Source organism: Chaetura pelagica, unplaced genomic scaffold (genome assembly GCF_000747805.2).
Source record: "Chaetura pelagica isolate M959 unplaced genomic scaffold, ChaPel_1.0 scaffold174, whole genome shotgun sequence".
NCBI lineage: Eukaryota > Metazoa > Chordata > Aves > Apodiformes > Apodidae > Chaetura > Chaetura pelagica.
Window position 1 is genome coordinate 3,481,671 of NW_009953722.1, and position 21,564 is coordinate 3,503,234.

The following is a 21,564-nucleotide window of genomic DNA, read 5'->3' on the forward strand; positions in this document are numbered from 1 at the left end:
GGGGGGGGTGGAAATGAGAAGAGATGCTGAAACAAAGGAAAACCATGCCTTTTAGGACAGAGAAATGGCAGATGTGAAAGGTGCCAGAAAATAATAATCCTGAGTAGAAACACACTTCAAACCACCAGGAGAAACAGAATAATGTGGTGGAAAGAAAGAAGGATTCCAGCAAATGCAGATGGAAAACACAGGGAAGCATCCAGCTGTTCTCATAATCACATCTGCTCCTGTATACTCTCCCTACAGGACTCAGTGAACAATTTTATCTTCCTGACAGTTGTTCATTCTCTATGTGTCCATTTCCTGGTGCACCCAGTGGACTCACCATCTTCTACATCCCACCTTCTCAGCCAGCTAGCTGGCTTGTCAACCTGGCCCATATGCCAGACGTCCCATGTATAAATCTGCTTAATTCCTGAGAAGTGAAAAATAAAATTGGAGGTTCAACTTAAACATAAGGAAAATCTTATTACTGTGAGAGTAGAAGCACTGGAACAGGCTGCCCAGAGAAATTGTGGAGTCTTCTCTGGAGACTTTCAAAATTCATCTGGACATGTTCTTGTGTGATCTACTGTAGGTGATCCTGCCCTGGCAGGGAGGTTGGACTAGATGAACTTCAGACATCCCTTCCACTCCTGACCATCATGTGACTCACTCTGTGACTGTGGAAAGTCTTGATCTGTTTGGTGGAGTCAACAAGGTCAACAACCTTTCATGCTTTTTTTTTTTTTTTTTATCCTTTAGATGATGGTTTCCAGGCTCTGGTTAATGGTGCACCAGTGAGGATGGGCAGTAATCCTCAGGAACATTTTGACTCTGTTATTTTCTTTTACAGGTTAGATGGTGTGAGTGTAGAGAGCTCCATGGGAAACTGGCTGGCTTGGCAACTGTGAGTGGGCCATAGTCTCTGGAAATTGCTGCCACCAACAGCTCCAGCTCTCTGTTCCAGTGGCTTCCATAGGGAATACATGGAATATTTACCTTTGTCTTCCTCTTTCCTCTGGGAAGCAAGTGAGCAGAGATGACAGAAGAAGGACCCAAGTCCTTTAGCAACAAAACAGTGTTCAGAAAATTCCAGCCATGCTTCTGCTTCGTTAACAGGAGGTTTAATCTAAAGGCATGGAAACAGACCAAATGGTCTCTTTGCTTTTGCCAAGCTGATTGCTACTGCACAGGAACATTTGTCTCTGGAAATTCTCAGTTCCTGATGATGAATGCAGCTTTCAGAATAAGGAAACTGTTGTGATTGCTGCAGTGAAATCAGCATGGTATCTCTTTCAGGGCGAGGATGGAGGAATAGGTCTGACAGCAGGAACCGCGGGATGGCGCCAGGATGGAAATGCTCTGTCCTCCTTACTGTATCTAAGCTGTTTGGACCAAAGGCAGGAGTAGATCCTGAAGGAATCTTTTGCCCTTTTACTGAAGGAAAAAAAAAATTTAAAAAATCAGTAAAAGTGGCTTCATCCTGGCTCAAACCGGGACAGCAAACCATTCCCCTTGGGCAGGACTGTATGTTTTGGATGCATTTTGCCTCTCTTAATTTTCATTTGCATGTGCCTGAGTCTTCCATCATCTCCCCTGTGTCCTGCTATTTCTTCCTCTAGTTTGGATTATGAGTTTTTGTCCTGCTGCCTCTGAACCACATTTAAATGCACCTTCACAGTCACCTGAACCAAATGAATTTTCAACCCCTGCTGCTAATATTTTCAAGCACCATTGCCAGCACTTCTTCACTTGAAGAATCCTTTGCTAGTTGTAAATCACCTGCACACAAACGCAGCTCTGCAGAGAAAGGGAGCCAAGAGCAGCACATCTGCTGGGCAAGCAGCCCTTGGAGTGCAGGGAAGGCAGTGAGCAGCAGGGACCAAAACAGAGGCAGAGAAATGGTTTGGTAGTTTGTGTTTAACAGAGCATCTGGGATATGTGCTCTTTATTCAGCTGCGTTGCCTTGCCTCGTGCTGGCTTTGGGCTCTGTGCTGGGTGTGGAGACCTGGGAGGGACTTTGTGTTGCAGTGTTTGTCCAGAGCTAGTTCTTTACAGCCTTGACTGTGAGATTGGATTTAGATTAAGTAAAGTTTAATTGTTTGTTGGTTTTTTTTCTGGATTTGACTAGTTATTGTTAACAGGATAGCAAGCCCCAGGATTCCCAGAGCAGAGGTAGAGGAACAGGATTTGAATTCCTTATTGTTCACATGAAAGATGAATTCTTACAAAGAAATCTTTGCAGTTGGTTTCTTATCCTCTTTGAATTCATCACCTTCTTGGCCTGGAAGAAGAAAAAAACAGCAGATGACATGACCTTGAGCAAACTTCATACATTCATTTCTTAAACGTGCTACTTCCTGCACAAACCATTTAACTTGTACCTTTATGTACATGTATCTCCCTGTACATTAAGTTATTCCATGGGCTAATTCTGCTATTTCATTGACTCAATTTCTGTTTTAATAGCAATATCCAGATAACAAATGCAGCAACTGAAGAAAAATAGTTGGCCAGATTCTCTGTCAATTTAGTGTGCAATTTGTTAGGTCCTGATTGAATTGATACAACAAGAATGTGTGACACATGATTTTTAGTAACAAGTTCTCTGTTCTGCATGGCCATTTATTCCCTGAGCGACCAGAGAAGGCAGAAGAAAGGCCTGAGACCTTGCCAATAGCACAGGGTTGAGAAAGTGAGGAAAAAACTTCTACACCCTTCTAGAAATGTGCCTCTGCTTCAGAGGTGAGGGCAAATGCTCTGTTTGCCTGTGCCAGGCCTCCCAATCATCGCTGCTCAGGAGTCTTTGTCTTTCAAACTTCTTGCCTCCTGATGACAAATATGGTTTTCAGAATTAAGCAAAAATTCTGATGACTACAGTAAATTTAGCATGCTGTTAAAATCAGGCTCTCATTACTTATGGTTCATAAAGTTTATTTCTTCGCAGAACATGCCCAGCAAAATATGAGATTTTTTTTTTCTGGTTTGCACTGATAAAGTGACATTTCAGAAAAAGCTGAAAAACATGGAAACAGTTGAATGCCTAGTTAGTTTTCTGAGTCTAAGTGCTCTGCCACGTTATTAAAACTGAATAATGTGATTAAACTCATAAATGACAGTATTCCTTTCCAGAGTTTGTCTCATTCAAAAGTGAGGAAAATGTTAATTAATTTATCTAAGTTCCCCTGTTGCATGACAATATAACTATAATACACACATAGCTAAACTGAGTGAGAGAAATGGGAGGACTTTCCTTGGTTTTCTGAATTTCCAATTGCCAGCATTTATGCTTGTTCTTTATACCAGACTAAACACCATGAAAAGGATTAAACTGCCTGAAAAAAGCCAAGGGCCAGCTACTCAATGTCGTAAGAAGTTCTGTCTCACACAGATGATTGCCAATATAAGATGAAGATGAAATAACTTTTCTACTGTGTTTATATGACTTGCAACTTCTAGTTGGAAATACAACAAGGAACAGGTAAGAATTTCAGGTTGAAAAAACACATTAATTCAGCATTTTGCTTTATTTGATCCTGAAAAAAATATAATTAAAAAATAACTCACTACCATGAATTTTCCCTCTTTCCTGTGGTTTCTGATGCATATCACTGACCATTAATAGCTGCAAGGGAAATTGTTGCCATGGACAGTGTGACATTGAGTTTGCCTATTTTGAGTGTTTAACCTTTACTCAGTGACAGGGCCTTGGAAGTTGTGATGAGCTGCACCACGTTCTTCCTGTGTGTAAAAGGCTTCATTCTGTTGTCAAGGACACCAGCTTTTTGGCAGGTGCAGCTTTGAAAGTGAAGGAGTAACATGAAGAAAAACCAGGTGTACTTGTGATTCCTAAAGAGACCCACTTCTCAAAATAAAAATTTGATTTCTCCTTCACACTCACACAGACACCTCAGGAGTGAGTTTTTAGCACTTTCTTAACTCAGATTCAATGAAATCAAGTGGCAAATCCTGTGTATTGGCTACCATGCAGGTGACAAAGTCTTCTGCATTGAGACTAAAGATGGTATAGTCTGCTCTGGCTCTGCTCTGGTCTTTGGAATGTGTGGTCGGTTCATGCCCTTGTCCCACAATTCAGGGACAACCTGCTCACAGAAGGGGTCTAGTCTGGGCTTTTGACCAACAGATCTGTGGAGAAGCAGATTTTCTGCCCTTCGTTTTGCTCCACTTTCATGCTATCCCAGAAGGGGAAGGTTAGAGGGACCTCTGGGGTTTCTTGGTTCCTTCTTTTGCCTCCACTCTGTTTCACCCTGCACTGCACCCTTGGGATCCCCATCTGTGTATTCTGCCATCCTGAAGCCCAATGGAAACCAAGATCAGTGCTGGACCCAGAACTGTAAATCCCCATTCCTTCATGTTAACAGTAAATTTTGGATAGCAAGCTCTCTGGATCAGGGCACACACCCAGTTTTGCATTCATCCCTTAAGAGTCTTAACCATTTTTTCCCTTAACTTCTTTATGGGAAAGTAATTGAAACAACACCAAGAAACTTTAAGAAAATTAAAGTTGTGCTGTCTCATCCTTCATCTAAAGTCACAAGAATGGTTACAAAGTTGCTGAAGGCAATTTAATTTAGTTCACACAGTTAAGTTTTAACATACAAATCTTGGCCATGTGTCTTTGAAAGTAAAGGAAGCTGTCTGATGGACTTCAAAGGACTTAATTACTCCTTGTACTTCATAGTGCATAGAAAAATTCCTTAAAAAAACCCACTTTAAAGTTCAAGTTTCTAAAATGTACTTTACACTTTACAACACTCCCTATTCAGGCTTTGTTTAAAACTGTTTCTATTTTGTCAATATTCTGGATTCACAGAAATGAAAATGTGTTTTATTAGAACATTGAATGCATCTTCATACTGCATGAATTTACAGCCTGAGCTGTCACAGATGAATGTACTGGGATTTCAGAAAGTGTTTCCCTGCTGTGCTGAGGACTAGAAACCTTCCCACAATAGATTTTATCTACTGGCACTCTTCAGTCATTTCAAGCTCATTAGGCTATCAGAGCTATGACATCTCCTAGTGAGGCTGCAGCTTCAGAAGTGCTCTGCACTTCACTGTATCATTATTTCATTTTATGAGGCACGGGAAGCACAGGACCTGGAATGACAATTCACCCAACCCTGCCCTGCTCTGTCCTTTCCCCCCATGTCTCTTTTACAGCTGACTGCAAAATCACAAAGCTGATCTAAGTGAAAGGATTAGCAATTTTTATAAGTGCACTTCTCTTTTCTCTGTCTCATGTTTTCAGCTTTCCAAAGAAATGACAACCTGCAGGCATCAAGTGCAGGTTTTTGTGGCTTGTTTTGTTGTTGTTTTTTTTTCCCCATGGTGTTCAAAGACAACAGTTGCAATGGGTATCATTTACCTCCCACCTTAGGAGTGCATGGGGCTGGGGATGCTGTGTGGAGAGCTGAGCCTTCTCCAGCCACAAGTCCTGTCTGCTGGACCCTCAGGGCAAGGCAAGAAGCTGGCAGAGCAAATAGCAAAAGCGTGGGAGGGAGAAGGGTGACAGTGATGGAGAACCATGCCTGTAGTGTGTAGAGAAGATGCAGGACTTAGATTTTCCTTTTCAGGCCACACGTTAGCAAGTGCTAGTTTAATGATGCCTCTACTCCCAGTGATCTCACTGCCTGCCCATTAGCAACTGGCAGTTTCCTGGCAGCTTTGGAGGAGTGATGGGCTCTGGGAATGGAGCTGCTGGGGTGCTGGCCAGCCTGAGGAAGCAGACCTGGCCCTGCAAACCCAAGGGAAAGGGAGCTTTACAGCTCCTGGTGCTGGCAGCTGGTGCTGGAATCGGGAAGGCAGGCCAGGAGCATGTGGGAGGAGGTCAGAAGTGAGGTTGCACAACCAAGTCAGAGACAACAGATATACCTGGGGAGGAGGTGAGGAGTCCTGTGCTTTACTGCTGGTCAGAAAGAAGAACGCCCATCCTGCATTGCCCTGAGGACCTTCCAGTAGAGGACACTTGGAACAGCTGAACTCCTGAAACCTTCTTAGTCTGTACTGCCACTCACCATCTCCTGTCCTCCTGGCTGGTTCTGTCTTTTGCCAGCCTGGGTGCTGCATGGGCAGGGACAAAGTCTCAAAGATCTCTGTGGGTCAGGACAGGCTGCCAGTCTTCTGGACATGATGACCAATGTCTTACTACAGGAACCTGCAATTAAATGACTGAACTGCATGAACATTCCCTCCTTTCCTGGAATTGATGCAGGTATTTTTCATGGGATTTAATGCATTTCAGGCATGCATTAGGTTGCTGCTTCTGCACTCCTCACCACGTGCTGATCTATGTGATCTACAACTCACTGCTCTGACAGTGGGAACAGACCCCACCTCCACATACCTGCTTGGTGCAGCTACAACCAGAGCAGTGGGGCTGAATGTCTGACAACATGTCATGTTGTGGCTCCACAGATACCCACTCTCCTGCTGGAGCACCTCTAACCCCAGACACATCACTTGGTTTAGAACCTCCATGCTACAGCCATGCCTTACAGAGACAAATCTGCAACTCTGGGCTGGAGAGCAGTACGTGGTGTGCCATCTCCCTGGCAGATGTCTCTTACCATAGATTTGATGAAGATACATTTATCACAACATGAAAACTGATGTATCTTGAATATGAGAGAAATACAAATCAGAAAATATAAATAATCATCTTTGCTGGCCTGTAAGATATATAGACTTAGACATCTGAGATGCAGCAACACCCATCTGGTACAGGTTGGTATGGTTCAAGGGGTTCGTTCTTACACAAGGAAAATTGAATCTTCAGTTATTGTACTTAACATGGACATATGACGTCCTTTGTGTCATGACATTGTTTCATAGAATCATAGAACCATCCAGGTTGGAAAAGACCCTTGGGATCACCAAGTCCAACCATCATCTCTACTCCACAAAGTTCTCCCCTATACTATATCCACCAACACCACATCCAAATAACACATAAAGACTTTGGGGGATGGTGACTCTACCATCTCCCTGGGCAGCCTACTCCAGTGTCTAACCACTCTCTCTGTGAAAAAATATTTCCTAATGTCCAGTCTAAACCTCCCCTGTTGCAGCTTGAAGCCATTCCCTCTTGTTCTGTCACTAATTACCTATGAAAAGAGACCAGTACCAACTTCCCTACAATGTCCTTTCAGGTAGTTGTAGAGACTGATGAGGTTTCCCCTCAGCCTCCTCTTTCTCAAACCAAACATTCCCAGCTCCTTCAAGTGTTCTTCATAAGATTTATTCTCTAGGCCCTTCACCAGCTTCGTTGCCCTCCTCTGTACTCACTCCAGTCATGTCCATGCCATGTGCAGGGACACCTTCCACTAGACCAGGCTGCTCAAAGACCCATCCAACCTGGCCTTGAACACTTCCACGGCTGGGGCATCCCTAGCTTCTCTGAACAACCAGTTCCAGCATCTCACCAACCTCACAGGAAAGAATTTCTCCCTAATACCTGATCTAAATATACTGTCTTTCAGATTGAAAACATTATCCCTTTGTGATATCACCACATGCCTGATAAAAAGCCCCTCCCCAGCTTTCCTGTAGCAACTTCAGGTACTGGAAGGTGCTATAAGGTCTCCCTGGAGCCTTCTCTACTCCAGGCTGAAAAGCCCAAACTCTGTCAGCCTGTCTTCACAGGAGAGGTGCTCCAGGCCTTTGATCATCTTCGTGGTCCTCCCCTTGACTCACTCCAGCAGCTCCATGTCCTTCTTCTGTTGGGGACCCCAGAGATGAAGGTCCTGTCTTGAGCACTGCTGGGACAATAAATCCCAACATTGCCCTAGGCAAGCTCACAAACAAAAAAAGGCTGGACAATGTCTGAACTGAACTTCACATGGCTCATTGTTTGCTTTCCTCCGACTCTCCATGATATACTTAACAGCTGCACACACTGGGATTAGCAACAAGAATAACATTTCCAGCTGTGATATGTTCCTGATACTTCCAGCTATGTTAGATGCCTCCATCTTCTCTTTTTTGATGCAGAGCTTTCTAATCCTTGGGACAGTGAATTTCCTGGATTTTAAATGGAAAATCCTTGTTATAGATGCAAACTGATTTAAAAGCATCGTTGTCTAAAGATGTAATCAGGCAATTTTCAAAGGCACCAGGTTTTCATAATAGCTTCCTTTGAAAGTGTTTAGCTGGGCAATCTCCAACCACCTGAAACACAGAGACACACTGCTACCTACCTACCTACCTACTTCCCTACCTGCCTTTAAGTACCTTGCACTACTCCCATGGGCCAATGGTTAAAAGACATGACAGCTGGTGAGGGAGTTTTGACTGTCCCCATGAATAATATGGATACAACTCTCTGCTTTCAGCAGAGAAAGGGGAGATGGCTCCTTCTTCTGTGTGTTTGGTTACATATGCTATCACCACTGTTCCACTGTGAAGGAGACATCACAATTCAGTACAGCAAAGGGGCCTGTCTCAAGTGCTCATTGAAGAAACTCCACAGAGCCTGAACCTACCAGTGTCACAAAGGCCAGATTCATTTCATGAGCCATGGCTGGGAAGTGACAGAGCTGATTCCCACTGGGAAAAATAAATTAATGACATTCATAGCAACCTCCACGCCGCTTTCTCCTGGGGTTTTAGAAGACCTTGCACAGTGGGAAGGGAACATGGTTTAGGCTTCACTAACCTACAGGGGTACAAATGATTACCATTCATAACAGAAAGGACAAAAACACCTATGCTTGGAAGTTAAAATTGCCTGAAGAACAAAAACTGCTTAAATGTCACGGTTGCTGGAAGGAATCTCCCAGTGCAACTCTTACTGGGTGTTTCTACTGCCAGTTTCTAAAACACAGCCAACTGTCAGATGCACCTCTTGGAAATGCCTGTTTGCCAGAAGGCAAATGTTTGACAAGATTAGACAGTTCTGATCATGTGCAAAGCATTACTAAAACTCAGAATTTACATAAAGTTTTCTTCAAGGCAATATAATAGTATTCTGTTTTCAAGACAGAATCACCAAGGCTGGAAAAGACCTTTGAGATCATCAAGTCCAGCCTATGACCTAACACCACCACATCAGCTAGATCATTTACCTTTGATGTTTAACCACAGACCTATAGCAGTTGACTCTTACCCTGGATCCTTAACCCTAGATCCTTAGCCCTAGACCATTTAATCTAGACACTTACACCTAGACCCTTAAACCTTGACTCTTAACGTTAGAGTCCTAAGCCTGGACAGAAACACCCCAGAAGATCATCTAGTCCAGCCATAACCTAAATCCCCCTACCATAACCTTTTGCACCAGTATGCACTGAATCAGCTCTTTTACTACTGTTCTGATGGGCAGCCTGGGTGGGATCCTCTTCTGAGCCTGCTGAAAGTGTGTTTCATGAAAAAAATAAAGTGTGATTTTAGTATTTTATTTTTTCTCTCTCCCCTCCCATTCCTTAAGCATTCAAAACTACTCTGAAGCAAAGAGCTTGAGGAGAGGAAACATCAGGTCAAACAATTTAATGATAATTAATTAGCACTCATCCAGATGCTGCTGGGGTGATAAGAGGTCATATCTGCTGGCTTGATGGCCTTTCAGACAAAACCACTCTATGCCTGGGCTTTGCCAAGACACTTTCCCCTGGGAAGTTTACCTGAGGTGAGGAGTATCTTTAACATGGAGCTTCACAGGTGGCTTATTTAAGGTAGGTTCTCCTCACCCTTAAAAAACCACAATTGACCTCATGAGTCAGAGGAAAAAAAGCCATGAATGAAACCATGTTCTCAGGGAAGAACTGTGTTTTCTTGGAATGAAGGAGAAATGAGTGAGGAAAATAGCTGTGGTACAAGTACAGCTCTACTAAGAAGCAGTATGGAGTCTATATTTAAAATATCTAGCTTTAAATATCATTACAGTTAAAAATAAAGGCAATGCACATTTCAGGCAGAAATGTAGAATGCTAAGAGTACTCTAGAGTAATGAGTTGTAACTCAGAGTAACTTTCAAAGGATTTCAGAAGGAGAGAGGCATTTTTAATGTTCTCTTTAAATATTTTTCCTTTTATAAATGACTCTGCTATTATTTAACAACGCCTAATTTTTAGAACCTGGGTCTGCCTTTCCGCAAATGATGTTGTGAAGTGCCAGATTATCCTGGAGGGGCCCAGGAAGGACAGAGTATATTGTTGTTGAATATTCATACCTCCTCCTTGCTATATCACTAAATGTATCTCCACCACAAGATGGTGGCAAGGCACCTGGTGAGCATGGCAGCCCCACCTCCCAGCAGCCCTTGATCTCCCTCACCTCTCTGCTGTCTCCTGCCATAACAAAGAGTCCTGCAGCAAAGATGCAACGATGGTGAGGAAGGCTGGAGAGAACATGTGGGAATAGCAGAGAAGGGTAATTGATAGGGAGTTGTGTAGGTCTTGCTTCCTCGTTCTCAGCTGTTACATTGTTGTTATAGGGGATGTCTTAAGGCTGCATCAGAGGAAGTTCAGATTGGATATTAGGAAAAAGTTCTTCACTGAGAGGGTGGTCAACCACTGGAATGAGCTCCCCAGGGAGTTAGGTTGTCTAACTTTTAGGTTGACCTGTGTGGAGTCAGGAGTTGGACTTGATGATTCTCCTGGGTTGCTTCCACCTCAGGATATTCTGTGATTCTAGATCATCATGTTAAGGGCTATGTTTACCTGTGAGATGGTTAGAAGTTTATCCCATGACTGTTGCCCTGAATGAGCTATGGAAACCATCCTACTACAGTGGAGGTGATGTTCAGTCCTGCAAGATTCAGGAGAGGAAAGAAACAGCAAAGCAGGTTGTGCTGCTTTCACCTTGGACAGGTGACTTTCTTCATAGTAGCTAATAAGGGGCTTGTGAGGGGACACAGCTGGGACAGATGACCCCAATGGACCGAGAGGCCGTTCCAGACCATTTGATGTCATGCTCAGTGTATAAACTGGGGAAGAAGAAGGAAGAGTGGAACATTCCAAGTAGTGGTGTTTCTCTTCCCAAGTACCCCCTACAAGCCATGTAGCCCTGCTTCCCTGGGATTGGCTGAACACCTGCCTGCAGCAGGGAAGTGGTGAATGTGTTCCTCGTTTGGTTTTCCTTGCACACGTGGCTTTTCCTTTGCCTACTAAACGGTCTTTATCTCAAACAACAAATTTTCTCACTTCTACCCTTCCAATTCCCTCCCCCATCCCACTGTGGGGCAGTGAGTGAGCAGCAGTGTGGGGCTCAGGTGCTGGCTGCTGTTAAACTATGACAGGAACCCCCCAGCCCTTTATTGGTGCACCTCTGTGTCACTTTGAGGCTTAAAGAAGTGTGATCCCTGACTGCAAGAGCTGTGTTGGAAGAAGCTCGTGCTGTACACAGATGTCTACTGCACAAGAGGTGATTCAGCTGTAGTGGTGACAGTGCTAACAGGGATTTTTTCCTGGGCTGGAATAAAGCACATGGGAAGTGTTGAAGCCCTGATGTTGCAGAGCAGAAACCCCAGCTCCAGAGACCTGTGTCTGTTCTACTAATCAAGGAAGCAGTAGGGTTATCTGAAGGATCCTCATTTGGAAAGGGAGAACTATTCCCCATAAAGGTTAAAAACTTATTTTCTAAAATAAATTTTAAAACTGTTGCAGTTAAAGTTACATCCTGAGGAAAAAAGCTCGTGGCTGCTGAATCTGCTGCACTGAGAAAGGTCCAGGGATGGCCATGATTGACATTGGTATGTAATGGCATCTTCATAAGAGAATCTAGATATCATCTGCTGCTTGGTTCTGAAAAAAAAGAGAAGTAATGATTTGTTTGTCTCTCTTGGTCACTGCCAGCCTGCATTAGATTTTATGGGTTGATTGCTAGTCTCTGAGCTTATCTTCATCCCACTCATATATTGGCCTCAACAAGACAGCAATCTGAACTTAAATACATTTGATTGTAATCAGTCATTAAATTGTTTTACATTAAGAAATATTAACTCATCACATAGAATATCTGAGGTCTTGTTGGGTATTTTATTTAGTTTTGAGCAAGTGCTCAGCCATGCAAACTACCACAAAGCATCCTTGTCCTGCTGTACAGGGGCATCTAGGTCCCAGAAATGTGGCTCAATTGAAGATTAATCTACTAAGCCAGCCTGGGTTTTCCACTAAGTACATTCTTGCAAACCTGCTTCTTGAGACTGTATGTGTTCAATCAGCTCTGTTTGTCTTTGCACTCTCCCAGCACTCTTCCAGTCTGCTTAGATAATGGATGTGATATAGATATGGCCATAAAGTTTAAACCAATTACTGGTAATGTGCTATTCAAAAGATGATAATGGAACTATGTAATAGCAGTTAAATAAACACTGATTTATATATTTTTTTAATCTTTAATGATAACAGAAGTCCAGTTCTTCCCTTACATGTACTTCTGTTTAAAAATAAGCTTAAGAAATTGTTGCTCAAGCCACCAACCAGAAATAATATACATAGGATATGTATATCCAAGGCAGGACATTCAGTTCCTTTTGAAACAATGAGTAACACTGAAAGCCCCAGTGAAACACAGCAATTGCTCAGGGCTGCATTGACTCCCAAAAGTACACAAGTTATTGTAGCCTAATGTTTATTATTTGTTTATACATTATTTACAAGGTGCTCATTACTTGCCAGGCACAGCCCAGGCTGTTAAAAGGGGGATTTCTAGCTCTGAGATGGACTACAATAGAAAAACAGGGACTATGTTTTCTTTGCACCATAATTTGCAACCAGCAGTGAAAAACTCACCAAGATGTTTGATAGCATAATCTAAATTAAATATTCCAAGTAACAGATACAGGTTTGGGGCAATTTCATGTTTCAGCTTTCCTATAAAACATTGATTATATTTACGCAGGGACTCTGTAAATATAGGAGCATACGTGAGAGAAAATACACAGAGCTCAGAAAAGCATTTCAGCAGTTCTGCATTAAAGCCCCAAATGAGGGTCATACAGAGGGGATTTAGGCAATCACAGCAAATACAACCACTTGGAAAGCAAATTAATGCAATGTATTAAACCAAATTGTTTTATGCCGAGGAAGAACTGGCACCTCCTCGATGCAAAACATCAATCATGATGGAAAACAGGTACCACTGAGTTAAAGCCAGCCCCAGAAAGTGAATCCACAATTAGGTAGAGGGGAAGAAAAGAAAATAAACTTGATTCTGTGGAAGGAAAAAGAGGGAGCATGGTGAAGTGTGGTGATCCCTATGGGGCTTCTCCAAGATCCAAGGTAGCAGGTAGGGCCGAAAAGGAGGCCAAAAGGACTTTGTGCCACTCACTGTGGCAACACTTGATAGTCAGGGATCCGGTTGTGTAAGTGGCACCTCTACTGCCAACAGCCATGCTCAGGGCAGGAGCGTTTGCCAGGTATGCTGAGTTGAGCCAGCAGGCCAAGCTCCAGAGAGGAGTATTTGGTAGGAGTTTGGGATGGCTGGAGGTAGAGTTACTGCCCCAGGAAGGGGTGACGAGCAGCTTTGTGCTGATCATACAGCTCTCGTCATGCCCACACAGCCATTAGAGGTGAGGAGTGTGGTTCATACAGCCCCATGGAGAACGCCTGGAACAGGAAACCTAGCCCAGGGCAGGTTCCATTGGGATCAGGTTTGGCTTAGGAATCCTAGGCCATTCAATGCTGGTAAGAGAAAGTCTAGCATTTTGAGCAGGATTCTGTGCTCAAATTGTAGCACCGTGGAACAAAATTCTAACTGAATGCCTGAAGGAAAAATCAGAAGGTCATAACAGTGGTAGAAAATTTCATACTATTCAACTCTTTTCTGGGTCTGTCTGGGTTATCCTGCTGATTAATTGGTTTTAGAGTAACCTGGGGAAACCCAGGTCAGCCAGGGTCACCAAGAGATAGGAACATGTTGGTAGAAGGAGAGGCACCAGCTCTAGGAAAGTGTCAGCTGCCAAAGGAGATGGAGGCAGATGGATGCAGGGACCAGCATCTGACCTGTGGGAGTTGCAACAAGCTGCAACCCTCGGCTGGGAGACTAAAACCTCCCCCTGTGAGCAGATGGCTCAACCTCAGGTGGCACCACAGCTGAGCTCGGCTGGGCCAGGGAAAATGTCCACGGGCACTTCTGGCTCATGGTGAATACAAAGTGCTTCACTCACCATGTGGAAGGAGCACGGGCACCAGGCTGCTGCCAGGGCAAGCCAGGTGACATGCAATAACTCACCACACCACAGTGAGCTGATTATAGATCTAGCCTGGAGATGCATCTGTTATCACTCAGCACTGCATTTGTGATGAGCTGAACGACATGTCCCCATCATGCAGACACTTTCCTGAGTGAGTAATGAGTAATCATCTGGAACCCAGTTTTGCCCTCCTGTTGGTGTGAGCAGCCCCATGGCTTTCTGTGGGTGTATTTGCAGTGTGAACTCAGATGTCAGAAGCAGCCTGTATGACCACCAGTTCTGATCATCCAAGTGCATGTCTGACTGAGGATCAACATTCCATGATTCTTCCCTGTTTAAATGCTGAAGTTTTCCAATCAAACTGGGTTTTCTACTTCTTTTCATTATTATTCAAGTGGAAAAAAACAGAGTAATCTCCAGCCCTCTCAGTGTCTGATGCTGTGCCATGAGGCAGCAGGGCCAAAATGTAGTGAGCTGTTCCTTCTTGCCTTACAGGGCTAAATCATACCTGCCCTGGAGAGCTGGGAAAGTGAGCAGGAGGCAGGAGAAAACCTCAACCTTGCACTCCTCCAGGCAAATTGCTTTGGTTTTGGTTTTTGTTTTTTTGGTTTTTGGTCCTCCAGGCAGATTGGTTTGGTGCATAGAATAATTCAACATAGAATGGTTTAGGTTGGAAGGGACCTTAAAGGTCATCTAGTTCAACCCCCCCCTTGCATGGACAGAGACACTTCCCACTAGACCAGGTTGCTCCAAGCCCCATCCAACCTGGCCTTGAACACTTCCAGGGAGGGGGCTTCCACAACTTCCCTGGAAAACTTGTTCCAATGTCTCACCAGTCTCACAGGAAAGAATCTCTTCTTAAAGTCTAAATGAAATCTCTCCTCTTCCCATTTAAAGCCATTACCCTTCATCCTATCACTACAAGTCCTGGTAAAAAGTCTTTCCTGAGCTTTCCTGTAGCCCCTTCAGGTACTAGAAGACTGCTGTAAGATCTCCCCGAAGTCTTCTCCTCTCCAGGCTGAACAGCCCCAACTGTCCCAGCCTGTCTTCACAGGAGAGGTTCTCCAGCCCTCTGATCAGCTTCATGGCCCTCCTGTGTAGTCACGTACACAGACAGGAGCTATTGCCCTGCTCACAGCAGGCAGGTGGAAATGAGGTGCCCTGAGGAGGCTGACAGGTGCAAAACTAACTTAAGCTCTTCATAATCTCACTCAAGGGTACTGAAGCAGAAGCAAAGGCTCAAGAGACTAAATGGGAAATATTCAGCAAATGGAAATGTGAAAGGTTTGCAGAGAGGATGGGAGATCAGGGTCTGGAGGGACAGAGGCTCAAGCTGGAGGTACTGTCCCACCAATGTTCATGACACAGAGCAGTGTGACCTAGCCAAAGGCATTATTCCCTCAGCCTGACCCTGGCAGGGATTTTGGAGAGTTACCCAGGCTGGGAGCACCCTGTCAAGGGAGTGGGTAGCTATGCCGGTGCCTAATAAGAACAAGGGCAAGCTGGGATGCTGCCACTTCTCTTCAGCTGGGAAGCAGTGGCACAAGCCCATGTAAAGGGGCTACCAGCATGACCAAAAGTTCTCTCTCTTATAAAAGCTCTTCCTTCTTTCATTTAACCTAGCATAAATTGTTCAGATTATAACAGTTTCTTTGGGTATTCAGGAAGAGTTATTGGCTCAGCAACCTAAACACCAATGAAACTGGGATAATGAGCCTTTATTTATGCAGTGGAGCCATTAGGCTTTTATTTACTGCACTCACTGTAATTACAGTTTCACCAAACCTGGCAGTAACACATCCTTTAAAGATGTACCCGAAGAAAAGATTTATTTAAAAAAGAGAAATCCCACAAGTGTTAGTCATGACTTTCTACTGGAAATTTTTAGGAAGGGAGAGAAAAAAATATAAATAATGGATTTAGTCAGAAAATAACTTTGTTTGTTTTTTAACTCCTTCTCATGTTACCAGCCTCCCCAACACTCTGAAAGGTCACGCAGTGAATGCCTGTAGCCCTGACAGCAGTAGTGGCTAGTTTAGAGCATGGGAGCTAATAAACAAGCACTCACAAAGATGCTTTTGGAGATGTGATTGATGATAAGGAGAGAACCCTCCTCAAACAATAAAGCTTGCCTTATGGCAGGTCTCTCACATCTCTCATGTTTTCAAATGAGTTGACATCCCTGAGTTCTGCTCTGTCATCGAAATATCAGTCTGTGTTCAGTAGTTCTCTAATCCACTCTTCCTTAAAGAAAAAAAGAAGTGGCACTTCACTTGTAGGTTTGATGTAAGCTTTTATTAATTTGGTATGTTTCACTTATTGGTTGCCTCTGTGTAGACAAGCCTCTTCATAAATATCAGTATAAAGGCAACACCTTGCCTAGCAGAAGAATGCATGAATGGTTAATGGTGAGCTATGCTTCTGGCTCAGAACAAGGACAGCTTTCTGTGCTTACTAACTGCAAACAAACACAGAAGCCTCAGTCCCTCTCTGCTAGGACTTAGCACTTAGCAATATTACCATCTGATTGTTTCTTTTATGATGATGATCAAGGGCCCCAGACAAGATCCACCACAGCAATACTTGACTTCAGCTTGGTTATTTTTTCCAGCTTGTAGATTCAAAATGAAAACCCCACGGACTGGATAAACAGTGTAGCTTGGTCCTACCTCTGAGTTCTAGATCTGTGCTGCACGAGTCCTGATATCAGCATCCTGGGAACGGGCGTGTCTCAAAAGATGTCATTTCTAAGTCTTTTTGCTCCAAAGGGACATGCAGTAATCCTGAGCGTGCTAGGAATTCAAGTGTTGTCTTTCTGTATTGGGTTGAACTTTATTCCAGCAGCTTTTCTCAGGGTGATGTGTTATTTGGTGCATCACTGTTTGGCTCAGGCTCTGGTGACATCCACAGTGGTGCACGTGCCAGGTGTTTGCAGCCTCTGAGGCTGTGACTGGCATCGAGCTGGAGGAGACATGACAGCTCCTCACAGCAGCTCCAGAAACACCACCAATAACAAATGATGGTGGGGAGAGCATAGCTTCATTATAGTGAAAAATGAAAACCTGACCCAGAATGAGGAAAAGTATGGAGGAGTTCCTGATGCATAATTATTTTGTTTGTTTAAAACTTCAATGCCTTTTTGTGCTACTCCTGTCCCACCTGGGGCTGTACTTGAATGACTTCCTCACTGTACATTGCCAACAGAGCAATAACCTCTTCTTTTCTCTTTCTGCTTTCTTTAATGAAAGTCTGCCCCTATGTTAACATCTGAAGTCACCCCCTGTGTTTCTTTATGATTGTCTTCACGATTCATGTGGTCTGGGCTGTTGAAGAAAACTGCAGTTGCTCATAGCCAGGGAAACATGCTTGCATTTATTTACATCTGAAAACAAACAAGCAAAACTTAGAATGATCTGTGGCTTTAAAAACTTTTTCTGTGGCATTTGTCACAGCCAGGCCTGGCATCCTTCCTCCCATGTGGTTTGCTGCAGTGACTCGTCAAGTCATATCTTGAATTAGATTGTTAGTTCTTCAGGACTGAGGTGCTAACCTCTGTGATTTAATGACATTCACTGGGTCACATAGATCAGAACTATTTATGAAAAGCTCCAGGAGTCCTCCTTCTTGTGATGAAAGTAGTTAGGGATTCAGAATTTGCTTTCTGCTCCTGATCAGCCAGAACTCCCAGCTGCACTGAACATTTGTGCCAGAAGGCATCAGATACATTAGCCTACTTTCAGAAGGGGATGGGAACAACAATAAAGCAGGGAAAGTCAAATAAGCAGCCATGGAAAAGTTCCGTATAATATTCACCCAGATCTATGAAGGCTTCATTAAATGATTCCTTGGGTACTGTCAAAGGACCAAAATAAATGTTTGGGCCTATAATTGCTCCTGCTGCAAAGTTAGTGGGCAGCAGATCAATACAAAGTCCCAGCAAGAGTGTTTCACCAGGAAAAACATGTTAGAATGTCAGAGTTAACCCTCTGATGGTGTCACTAAATCTTTTTTGAGTCTGTGGTCTCCACAAGGTCCACAGGAAAGATTTTGTGGCTATCTTTGGTATGGTACCAAAGCCAAAGTTTCTGTCACAGTGTGACCAAATTCAAGTGGCTGACAGAGCAGACACTAGCACTGGTAAAACATAAATTACCAAGATGTGTTTACTAGAGTTTAGACAGAAACAAAGTGAGATTTTAGTTCCTGGCAACAGAACCAGAACAGGCTGCATGTGAACAGTGATTCTGTCCATCTGAATGATGTGGATGTCAGCACAGAATCTGTAGTGGGAGCCAGGAGACAATTATACTGGAGAAGTAAAAGGGGAACACAATTCCAAGTTTATTCCATAGCAAAACTGACACCCATAAAAATGGCATATTTTTCTCACCAAGACCAGGTCTGTGCTGTATCTGGGGCTAAGAAAGGCACATCAGGTCTTTGGAATCTGTGCACAGACAGAGAGCAAAGGGTGTATTTTTTCCTTGGAGGATGCTTTGGAAGGCTGATCCCTTCTTCTCCCTCAACTCTTTCCTTGTCCACATTTAGGGTAGGATTTTGCAGTATTGACTGCTCAGTGCACAATATAGTTGTTACAGTACAAAGGGCTGCCACAGAAGAAGCTCTGGCTGTGCTTTGATGGGGCAGAGCTTAGAGAGGTTCTGGGATAGCAGAGGTGGTCCGAAGTACAGAGGGATTTTAATGCAAAGAGCTACTGAGTCAACTAGGGTCTCCTTCCATGTGAAAAGTAGGTGATTGACAGAGGACAGGTTGAAGGTCTCTAAACTCATGAACAGAACATGGTCTTATGTTTCATACACACTACCGTGTGTATGTTTATAGAAAAGTGAAAAGAAATATTAGGTGTTCCTCAGGTGCTTATCGTGTCAGATTATATTTAAAGCACCTATTTTTTCTTTATATATAGTATGTATCTGCACATGCTGATATATTCTGGTTATAATGTCCACCAAATTTCATCTGATCAGCTACATTCAAAGTCTGAGCCTCGGGGGGGGGGGGATTAGCCATTCAAAAAAATCCATCCATTGAGGTCTTCAAATCTTCAGTGCCCCTAGTCCTGTGTGCTTTAGCCAGGCACAACACAGAGGCAACATGTTGAAGTATTACCATCATTTAGGAATGGAAGATCCAGCAGTTCCCTCTGGCCTCACCTAACCTAGACAGTCCACAAGGCATAAACATCTCAGTGTAAGCCAGACAACCAAGGCTCCCTCCATAGTATTTTGAAAGGAATTGGTTTCTTCAGGATATAACTCACCAGACCTGTCCCAGCTACTTCCTTTTGATAAGGTGAATCCTACTCTTGAAGTGTCATTCTCTCCACTTAACAGGGAGCCTCAGGGAAGCAGGTCAGATGTCAACATTTGCAAGAGTTAGATCAGCTTCTTCCTCTGAGTCATTTTCAGGTCTAGTTTTCCACAAGTGCCTGAGGATTCACAACTCTGCCAGTATCTCCTCTTTTTAAATTGCAAGCTCTATAGGGATACTACTGTTTTTGAAGAAAAATACTGTGCAAAATTCAATAATGTCATCAAAGTTCTGTGAATTCAATGAAATTTCACACTTGAGTAATTTACCCACCTGGGCAGATGTTTCGATGGAACTAATTTATTTTTAAATGATATGTAGATGTATTTCCTATTAATTAATTGTAAAGTAAAACAAGAACACTGCATTCTTCAAAGATGCTCTGAGAGTTATCTTGTTCAGACGAACTTAATGGAAATTCATAAAAACTATTGAATTATTTTACAAGACATACGCCCTACATTTCTGTTTGCCCCTTATGCTTGGATTGAATTCAACAGTAGGGAAAAAATATCAAGGCCAAATTTCTTTATTAAAGTCTGGAGTATTTTGTAGGGTGAGACAAAAAGCAAAAAAAACCACAACAGTAATTCTCCTTCTTTCCTAAAGTCTGATCCCTCAAGAGAAATAAAATCAAACGGACCTAATAATGGAAATACACTCCCATCACTTTTTTCTTGCCAGAACAGGTCAATGGGGTTTGTTTGGCTTCACACTTAACTTTGAACATGAGTGTTCTTAAGAGGGAGTCAATGAATGTAAATAAAACATAGCCCTACAGGTCACTCTCCAACCTGAACCAATGCAAATTCTATGCAGTGTCATGCTTGTGGACCGAAGTTTAGAATGAACTCTTTTACTTAATCTCTTTTCATCTTTGCAGTCTCTCTAACAAAAGTGAAATGAAGGTGAAAGAGTTTGCTGTACCCAGAGCAACATTCATTGTTAAGATACTCTCACCAGTAAAGCATTTTTGCTTTTAAGTTTAAGCAGATCATTCAGATCAGTTTGATTATGCAGGTCTTTCACACTTGACTTTGGGGTGAAAATATGCTTAATCCTTCTGTCTGGATGCTGTATCCAACGTGCTCTCAAGTGGACTGAGATGTGTGAAAGGATTTATGTGTGGAAGGGGGAAGAGAGGAGCTCAGCGCTGCTGTATCTGTCTCTAGGTCTCACCTACAGATCAGACAAAGATGTGTGGCTGACCAGGGGACTAGAAAGGGCTCTGAATCCTTAGTCTGAAGGTATCCATGACAGGCTGCTGGGGTCTCACCAGTTGAGCTTTACCTCAGTAAGTAACTACTACCTTACAGCATTAACAGATGTGTATCAGCACAGAGAAGCTGTGGCATAACCTGGACTTTCAAAGTCCTACTTTCAAGCACACAGATAAATCCAAGCATTTTTATTAGCTGAAATAGTCTTATTCAGCCATGGATTCCAGCAGGTATTTTTAGAAAGGTGTGTCCACAGTGGGAAAGACACACCACTCCTTCAGGCTGGGTATTTCTGGTGAGATCACCCAGGAGATCTCAGGAGATGTGGTTGGGAAGCTCTGTCCCTGTAATTAGGATGAGAATAGTTTGGCAATAGAAAAGAGAGGGACTGTGTTAGCAGAAGAATGTATGAAAATTGTTCAGCTGTCTTTGCTGCCCTTCCTTGATACTACTGAAACTACCTCAGAAATAAGCTGTGTACCTAAGGGGTATTAAGTACTCTGTGTAGGCAGCATTCCTTTTGAATAACTTTTCAAAAAACATCTCCCTTGTTTTTGGTCAGACTGTGGTCATTTTCCTGAATTAAAAAGCACAGCTCCACTTCTATTTGAGATACAACTCCTCCACCAGCATCTGGTGGGGATGAAACTCTAATGCTGTTGCTTCCAATTCTCTGCAGCATCCATACATCTTCTAGTTTATGTGCATACTAGCTACAGGTAGTATATATTGTGTGATATTTATTTTCTTTACCTTCTGCTCCTCCAAAAAAAAAGAAAAGAGATGGAAAGTAGTTGTGGCATTTAGATGTACTCTGTATTTTTCCATATGTGCAGGATGTAGCTATATATGTAGAAGATCTTGGAGTCAGAGGGG